The following is a 9,030-nucleotide window of genomic DNA, read 5'->3' on the forward strand; positions in this document are numbered from 1 at the left end:
TTCACTTTTTAAAAAAGATTTATTTATTTTGAAAGTCAGTCACAGAGAGAGAAAGAGTGAAAGTGTTCCATTCACAGTTTCATTTCCCAAATAGCCACAGTGGCTGAGGCTGGCCAAAGCCAAGAACCAGGAGCTTTATCCAGGTCTCCCTCTGGGTTTCTCACTTGGGTTGTAGGGCCTCAAACACTTGGGCCATTTTCCACTGCTCTTCCCAGGCCATTCCTGGGACACAAATTGGCACTTATGGGATGCTAGGTTTCTGTGAAGGTATTACCCACTGCATCACAACTCTGGCCTCTTTTTTTTTTTTTTTTTGGGGGGGGGGGTTAGAAGTACTGCTTTTTTGTTTCAAAATGAGTGTGTACAGTATATATTATACTTGTAAGACTCAGTGCTTCAGATAACTGCCATTTTGAGATCTGTATGGCAGAACAGAGTCTACTGTGCTAAAAGTACAATTCTCCAAATATAAATTATCTCAGTTTTATAAATACCTACATAAAAATGCTTAGGTCCTTGTGAAATCGGAAAAGACCCCGTAATATTTACCCTGAAATGTGGCCCCTTAAAGTTCCCTAGAAATGCTATCCGGGGTGCCACATGCGTTACTGGAATTTGGGGTGCCTTACGATTTCACCACGGGCTTATTACTAAATCCCCAATATTAATAAGCCCGAGAGGGTTCTTGCCTAATATTTAGAGAAGAATTCTAAATACTGGCACAGATAAACGAGGCAGCATGGTACGTTTTAAGCTTTTATTTAGTAAGCAAGGTGCATAAGAGAGTGAGAGCTTATTTAGGGGAGAGAGGTGAATAGGGGTTCATACCAAGCACCAGGAACCAGCCACATGGATGAGCATCTAGGCCAGGAAGCCTAGAGCACATGGCCTGAAGGCCATGCACCCTGGAGGCGTGGGGCTACAGCAAGCCCTGTCCTGGCAAGAGGCCAGGGAAGAAGAGCAGGGTGGGCACACTGTGCCCTAGGCTTTTAACCCACTCCAAAGGGGAGTGGTTAATTAACCTGATTGGCTGGTGGGCACCCCCGTGTGGCCAGGTAGGGGAATGAGGCCACACAGGAGTGTGGCAAAGGCATCAGGTAGGAGCATGAGGTCACACAGGGGCGTGGTCTTCCAGTTCACAAATCTGATCAATTTTAACCAGTATGCCTGGCTACTTCACTTGCACATATTTTAATAGAATCTTTTTTGTTGTTGTTGTTGTTTTGGACAGGCAGAGTAGACAGTGAGAGAGAGAGACAGAGAGAAAGGTCTTCCTTTGCCATTGGTTCACCCTCCAATGGCTGCCGCTGGCGCACTGCGGCCGGCGCACCACGCTGATCCAATGGCAGGAGCCAGGTGCTTATCCTGGTCTCCCATGGGGTGCAGGGCCCAAGCACTTGGGCCATCCTCCACTGCACTCCCGGGCCATAGCAGAGAGCTGGCCTGGAAGAGGAGCGACCGGGACAGAATCCGGCACCCCGACCGGGACTAGAACCTGGTGTGCCGGCGCCGCAAGGCGGAGGATTAGCCTAGTGAGCCACGGCGCTGGCCCTTAATAGAATCTTTTGCATCTTTTTTTAAATATTCCTGTGATTCGTGGACAATCACAGTTGGCAGAACAAAGAACTATATTTAGTACCTTATCTGAAAGGTACTGTAATTAAGTCTGTTTTAGTTTAGTCATTACTAACACTGTGGCTAATACAGGTTAAAGGAGAATTTTAAATAATATCCTCAACCTGTAGTTGAGTTATAAATCCATAGTTGAAACAGCCTCCTATATCCTAAGAAACCAGACTAATGAGAGAAAACATAAGTTTATTAATGAGGGCAATGCACATCATGCAGGAGAAACCTCAATTTGCAAGACAATCAAAGTAATACCTTGGAGTCTGGCTTATATATCATCCTTGACAAGAAACAATAAATTTTAGAGAATTGACAAGACAAAGGTAAGCAATCCCAAGTTTCCATAAGGCAAGAAGGAATATTTTCCTATGGGAAAAAAAAATATAAGTTACTAGAAATGAACTAATGGAGTAAAGTCTGCTCCCATATTCTCTGAGTCTGTCTCTGTACTGATAATAGTTCTAAAGGAGACTGATGTCCTGTCTTTAGACAGGAAGTGGGGGAGGTTAGAAAAACCATTGTCTTTGTTAAGTACTGTTCTGCTTTTGGGCAAACAGACTGCAGAGAGCTCCTCTGCATATTAATTGTCTTTAGTTCAACAGTTCTTTTTATTTTGGGAAGAAATATTTTGGTTTTGTTCACAGGAATTTGGTGGTGGTAGGATAGGGAAGAGTTTATCAGAGAGGAGACCTGTGAGATGAGATAAAGCTAGTAAGAATTAGGAGGAGGAAAAAAAACAAGGATGTCAGTACATCTGCACCATCTTTTTTTTTTTTTTTTTAATTTATTTATTTGAGAGTCAGTTACAAAGAGGTCTTCCATCCATCCACTGGTTTACTCCCCAATTAGCTGCAATGGCTGCAGCTGGGCTGGTCCAGAGCCAAGAGCCAGGTGCTTCTTCTGGGTCTCCCATGTGGGTGCAGAGGCCCAAGCACTTGGCCATCTTTTGCTGCTTTCCCAAGCCAAACTGGTACCCCATGGGATGCTGGTATTGCAGGCGATGGTTTTACCCGCTAAGCCACAGTGTTGGCCCTGCTGACTTTTTTTCTTCTTCTTCTTCTTTTTTTTTTTTTTAGACTTTATTTATTTTGAAAGAGTTGCAGAGCTAGAGACAAAGATCTTCTGTCCGCTGGTTGGTTTTGTCCATGGATGGTTGCAAGGGCCAGGATTGGGCCAGGCCTAAGCCAGGAACTTCATCTGTGTCTTTCATGTGGGTAGCAGGGGCTCAAACACTTGGGCCATCTTCTGCTACTTTTACCAGGTCATTAGCAGGGAGCTGTATCAGAAATGGAGCAACCAGGACACAAACTGGCCATCATATGCTGCTTTCCCATATGTGTTACTAGAAAGCTGGATCAGAACCATGACTCGAACTGCCACTCTGATATGGATTGCTGGTGTTTCAAGCTGTAGCTTAACCTGCTGCCCCACAACACTTCTCCCAGTTGTGCTTTGTTTTTGAGATCCTGAGAGTAATACTAACTACTTGTCCAGAGATGGTACCAATTCTTTTTATTTTCCTTTTCACATCTTCCCTTTGTTTTAAAGCTTACCCTCAAATGTAATATGTAACATTTTCATTCAAAAGATCTCTAAAAATTAGAAATATATGCAATAAAAAGCAAAATGTTCTCTTTCAACCCTTTCTTTTTCTATCTTACTACCCTCTCCAGAAGTCCCTACAGCAATGTTTCATTCCAAATTTTTTTCTGTGTATTTACATAGTTATTATATAAAGAAACATATGGTTTATGGAATTTTTGCTTTTTAAAATAAAGTTTATTTATTTTCACTTAAAAGACCAACAGAGAAATCTTCCATCCATTGGTTCACTCCTCCAAATTCCCGCAACAGCCAGAGCTGGCCCAAGCCAAAACCAGGAACCTGGAATTCCATCCAGGTCTCTTATTTGGATGGCAGAGACCCAAGTACTTGAGCCATCACCTCCTGCCTCACAACAAGCAGTTAGTTGGATCAGAAGTCGAGTAACTGGGACTTGAACCAAGCATCCCAAATGGCATCTTAACTGCTGAGCCTGAATATTTCCCCTTTTATATAAATGGGATCATATTTAACAACCTTCATTATTTTATTTTTAAGATTTATTTATTTATTTGAAAGGCAGAATTACAGAGAAGCAGAGGCAGAGAGAGAGAAAGAGAAGTCTTCCATCTGCTGACACATTCCCCAGATGGCCACAACGGCCGGAGCTGCCCCAATCTGAAGCTAGGGGCCAGGAGCTTCTTCCAGGTCTCCCATGCGGGTGCAGGGGCTCAAGGACTTAGGCCATCTTGTACTGCTTTCCCAGGGCATAGCAGAGAGCTGGATCAGAAGTGGAGCAGCCGGGACTCAAACCGGCACCTGTATGGGATGCTAGCGGTGCAGGTGGCAGCTTTACCTGCTACACCACAGCGCTGGCCCCGTAAATACATCTAATAAATAAATAAATATTGGGTAAACACTTTCAATTGCAATAAGGGTTGGGAAGCCAACTTCCAAAAAGAATTATATGATTCACTTATAAGACAAGTCTCAGATATAAACAAGATTAAGAATGCAATATGTTGGTTTCCACATGCTTAAGGGGTTGCTCATCTATGTGGGCAGCATCCTGTTAAGATATGCTGGAGTCAGCACTGTGGCATAGTAGGCTAAGCCTCCACTTGTGGTGCTGGCATTTCATAGGGGTGCTGGTTCTAGTCCCAGCTGTTCCACTTCCAATCCAGGTCTCTGCTATGGCCTGGGAAAGCAGTAGCAGATAGCCCGAGTGTTTGGGCCCTTGCACCCATGTGGAGACCCAGAAGAAGCTCCTGGCTGCTGGCTTAGGAATGGCCTGACTCCGGCTATTGCAGCCATTTGGGGTGTGAACCAGTGGATGGAAGACCTTTTTCTCTGTCTCTCCCTCTCTGTGTAACTCTACCTCTCAAATAAATAAAATCTTTAAAAGAAAAAAAGATGTGTTGTTAGGGTGGGCATTTGGCACAGTGGTGAAAACACTGCTGGGAGTAGGGTGGGAGGCACTATGGCACACAGTGGTTAAGCTGCCACTTATATTGCTAACATCTCATATCAGAGAGCTGGTTCTTGTCCTGGCTGCTCTGCTTCCTAGCCACCTTCCTGCTAAAGCTCCTGGGAAGGCAGTGGATGATGGCCCAAGTGCTTGAGCCTCTGCCCGCTATGTGGGAGACCAAGATAGAGTCCGTGGCTCCTGGCTTCAGCCTGGCACAGCTCTGGCTATTGCAGCATTTGGGAAGTGAACCAGCAGATGGAAGCTCTCTCTTCTCCCTCTTTCTTTTCCTTACTACCTCCCTTTCTCCTACCTCTCTCTCTCCCTCCTTCCCTCCCTTCCTTATTACTTCTCTCCCCTTCTTCTCTCTTTCTCTATCTCTTGCTGTTCAAACAAATGATTAAATAAAAATTTTTTTTAAAGACACTGTTTGGGGGGCCAGTATTGTGGCATAGTGGGCCAAGCTGCCACTTGCAATGTTGGCATCCCATATGGGCTCCGGTTCAAGTCCAAGCTGCTCCATTTCTGATCCAGCTCCCAGTTAATGTGCCTGGGAAAGCAGCGGAAGATGGCCCACGTCTTTGGGCCCCTGTACCCATGTGGGAGACCAGAAGAGGCTCCTGGCTCCTGGCTTTGGTCTGGCCTAGGTCCTAGCCATTAAGGCCATTTGAGGAGTGAACCAGTGCATGGAAGTTTCTCTCTCTCTCTCTCTCTTTCTCTCTCTCTCTCTAACTGTGCCTTTCAAATAAATAAATCTTAAAAAAAAAAAAAAAAAAAGACACTGCTTGGGACATCTGCATAAGTGCCTGTCTTTGAGTTCCCTATCAGCTTCCTGTCCAGCTTCCTGCTAATATGAACCCTGGGAGGCAACAGGTGTTTGATAAAGTACTTGGTTCCTTGCTACCTACAGTGGAGTTTTGTGCTCCTGGTTTCAGCCTGGTCCAAGCCCAGCTGTTGTAGGCATTTGGGGACTCAACCAATATATGGAAGATCTCTCTCTTTTTATACCTTTCTAATAAAATAAATAAAAAAGATGTGGTACTATGTTGCAGAATAAGAACTAACTAAACATTAAAATGCATTCTTTATAAGAAATCTTTTAAATGCACTTGTGTAACAAATTTTAAACCATTTAAAGGGGCCAGCACTGTGGCGCAGCAAGTTAACATCCTGGCCTGAAGTGCTGGCATCCGATATGGGCGCTGATTCAAGACCGGCCGCTCCACTTCTGATCCAGCTCTCTGCTGTGGGCTGGGATAGCAGTGGAGGATGGCCCTTGGGCCCCTGCACCCATGTAGGAGACCTGGAAGAAACTCCTGGCTCCTGGCTTCAGATCAGCACAGCTCCGGGCATTGCGGCCATCTAGGGAGTGAACCATCGGATGGAAGACCTCTCTCTCTCTCTTTTCTCCTCTCTCTGTGTAACTCTAACTTTCAAATAAATAAATAAATCTTTAAAACAAAAAACCATTTAAAATAATGTACAAGACATTTACCACCTTGGTTTTAAACATTTTTTAAAAATTTTATTTTTTATTTCTTTGAAGGGCAGAATGAGAAAGAAATTTCTCATCTGCTGGTTCAATTCTTCAAATGCCCACAATGGCTGAGGCTGAGCCATGTGGAAGCCAGAAGCCCGAAGCCCAGAACTCAATCTAGATCTCCCATACGGATAGCAAGGACACAGGTTACTTAGGCCATCAACTGCTGCCTCCTAGGACCACCTTTGCAAGTAGCTGGAATTAGGAGCAGATCTGGAACTTGAACTCAGGTACTCCAGTTATTGGATATAGGCATCCCAATCACTGGGCCAAATGCCTGTGTCCATAGAGGTTTATTTAACTGTACTCTGCAGATGGACCTTCAGATCTTTTATTTATCAACAAAAGTTTTATATTTTTTCTTTCCTGTTTTCTTTTTTTAAAATAATTATTTTATTTATTTGAAAGACAGAGTTACAGAAAGAGGTAGAGCCAGAGAGAGAAAGAGGTCTTCCATTCCGGTGGTTTACTTCCCAGCTGACCACAACAGTTAGAGCTGATCTGATCTGAAGCCAGGAGCCGGGAGCTTCTTCTGGGTCTCCCTTGCGGGTGCTGGGGCCCAAGATCTTGGGCCATCTTCTGCTTTCCCAGGCCATAGCAGAGAGCTGGATCAGAAGAGGAGCAGCCGGGACTCAAACCGGCACCCATATGGGATGCTGACACTGCAGGCTGGGGCAAGCTGGGGCTTTAACCTGTGGTGCCATAGCGCCGGCCCCTCCTATTTTCTTTTCATTTTGTTCTTTGTGAAATTTCTTCACATGTACCCTTAAGAGATTCATTTTCATTATTTTAACTTATTTTTTGTGTTCTTTTTTTTTTATTTTGTATGTTTCAGAGTCTCTTGGAAATACTGTTTTCTTTTTTTTTAAAAGATCAGTTTGTTTTTTCTCTTTCTTTTTAAAGATTTATTTTTTTGAAAGGCAGAGAAGGAGAGAAATGTCAGAGAGAGAGAGAGAAAGAGAGAGAGAGAGAGAGAGAATGAGAATTTTCCATTTGCTGGCTTGCTATCCAACCGCCTACAACAGCTGGGGCTGATCCCAACCACTTGAGCCATAATCAGCTGCTTCCCAGGATGTATTAGCAGGAAGCTGGATCAGAAGCAAAGCAATAGATGATTGAATTAGTACTTTGAAATGGAATGTGAGTCTCCCATGTGGGGTTTAAACTGCTTTACCACAGTGCTCTCCTTATCAGATTAATTTCTTTTCTTTTGTTGACTTTGGTTTCTATTTTCAGGCTTTATTTAGATATATAGTAATTTTTAGCAGTCTGTTCCTACCTAAGAACAGGTAACTAAAAACTGATTGGGAGATCTAAGCGCTTGGGTGGGACTTAGAGATTTTGAATTGTTAACCTGTTTGAGCTGTTTGTTAGGAACCTTCTGATTGTAACCCAGATTTATCAAAGAGTTTCTAATCTGCCTAGCTCAATAGAATGGAGACAGAGGGCTGCTATTCTTAGAATTCAGCATTTAGCTAAGTATATGGTCACTTAGTTACTCACTTTTTCAGTATGGTACCTATACCTAGGTACCTAGGAACCTAGGCCTTCAGCTGTACCTGTTTTACCTTTATCAAGAGACTTCCTTGTTTTATCTTCTTTGGACAATAAATCACAGACATCTACCAAGATTAGAGTCAGGGAGAGGTAGTCATCTGGGATTTGGGATAGAAGGAAATGATCTAGCTTCTTAAGTAGCTTTCACTTTCTCCAGGTTCTACAGATACATATTGTTTCCAGTTCTGTGCCTTTAGAAGATTCTGTGTATTGCTTTTCTTGCTGGCAGTTTAGAACTTGGCTGTCTCTGGTTTGCTAAATCAGTTACCATTTTGTCATCCACTCTGATTTACAGAGATCTGTTGCTTTTCCTTCCCTTTTCCTCCTCAATCTTTGAGACTATGTGTATTAAACCTTGTCTTGTAGTGGGCATTATGGTGCCCAAATCCCATATCAGAGTGGTGATTAGAGTTGCAACTACTACACTTGTAATCAGCTTCCTGCTAATACACCTGAGAGGCAGAATATGATGACCCCAGTACTTGAGTTCCTGCCACCCACCTGAAAGACCTGAATGGAGTTCTAACCTTCTTGCTTTGGCCTGGCCTGTCCCAGTCTGTTATAGGCATTTGGGGAGTGAACTAGCTGATGGAAGAGCTTTCTTTTTCCCTCTCCCTCTCTCTCTCCCCTCCCCTTTGAAATAAATAAATCTTTCAAAAAATTTGTCTTATCTATTGTTTTTGTAGTGTTTCTGGTGAATGTAAATTGTACATTAAATTAAATTGAATCTGCTCCCTTATCCTGGTCTCTTTGATAGACAGGCAGCAGTACATAGTTGTTGAAAGTGAGTTATGGCACCGGACCACTTGCTTGGAACTGTGGCTCTGTCATTTACTAAGTGTTCCTAATTTTCTTCTCCTGTAAAATGAAGTAATAATAATACCTACTCCATGGGATGACCAGAGAGTTAATTCATTTATGTAAAGCACTTGGAGTAATGCCTTGCAGATAGTACGCCTTTAATACGATTATCATCTTCATTCTTTTTTCTCTGTTCTCTTTTCCTGGAACTATTGTTAGTCAAATTTAATCTCTTTAGATTGATCCATGAAATATCTTTTCTTTCATGTTCTCCACCTCATGTATAGTTCTACTTTTCTTGAGAATTTATATAACCTCTGCTGAATGTCTTAATTTAGTAATCTTATTTTAAATATAAAATGATTGTTTTGATACTTGTAGTATTTTATGTTGAGAAATTTCCTCATATGTCTGACCCTTAATAGTCCATATATATTTTATACTTTATTTATTATGAGACAGAGGAACAGCTCAAATCTGTTGGTTCACTCCCCAG

General features: G+C 42.8%; 1 protein-coding gene and 1 pseudogene across 2 annotated transcripts in view; both read left to right on the plus strand.

Annotated features, from left to right (window-relative positions):
• The window catches only part of PPM1E (protein phosphatase, Mg2+/Mn2+ dependent 1E), a 190,118-nt gene that overhangs the window by 100,977 nt on the left and 80,111 nt on the right, over positions 1 to 9,030 (plus strand). The gene's annotated exons all lie outside the window — the stretch shown is intronic.
• LOC127484380 (large ribosomal subunit protein uL13-like) overlaps positions 1 to 9,030 on the plus strand; it is a 69,277-nt pseudogene that overhangs the window by 11,345 nt on the left and 48,902 nt on the right.

This window comes from Oryctolagus cuniculus, chromosome 17 (assembly GCF_964237555.1).
Source record: "Oryctolagus cuniculus chromosome 17, mOryCun1.1, whole genome shotgun sequence".
Taxonomy (NCBI): Eukaryota; Metazoa; Chordata; class Mammalia; order Lagomorpha; family Leporidae; genus Oryctolagus; species Oryctolagus cuniculus.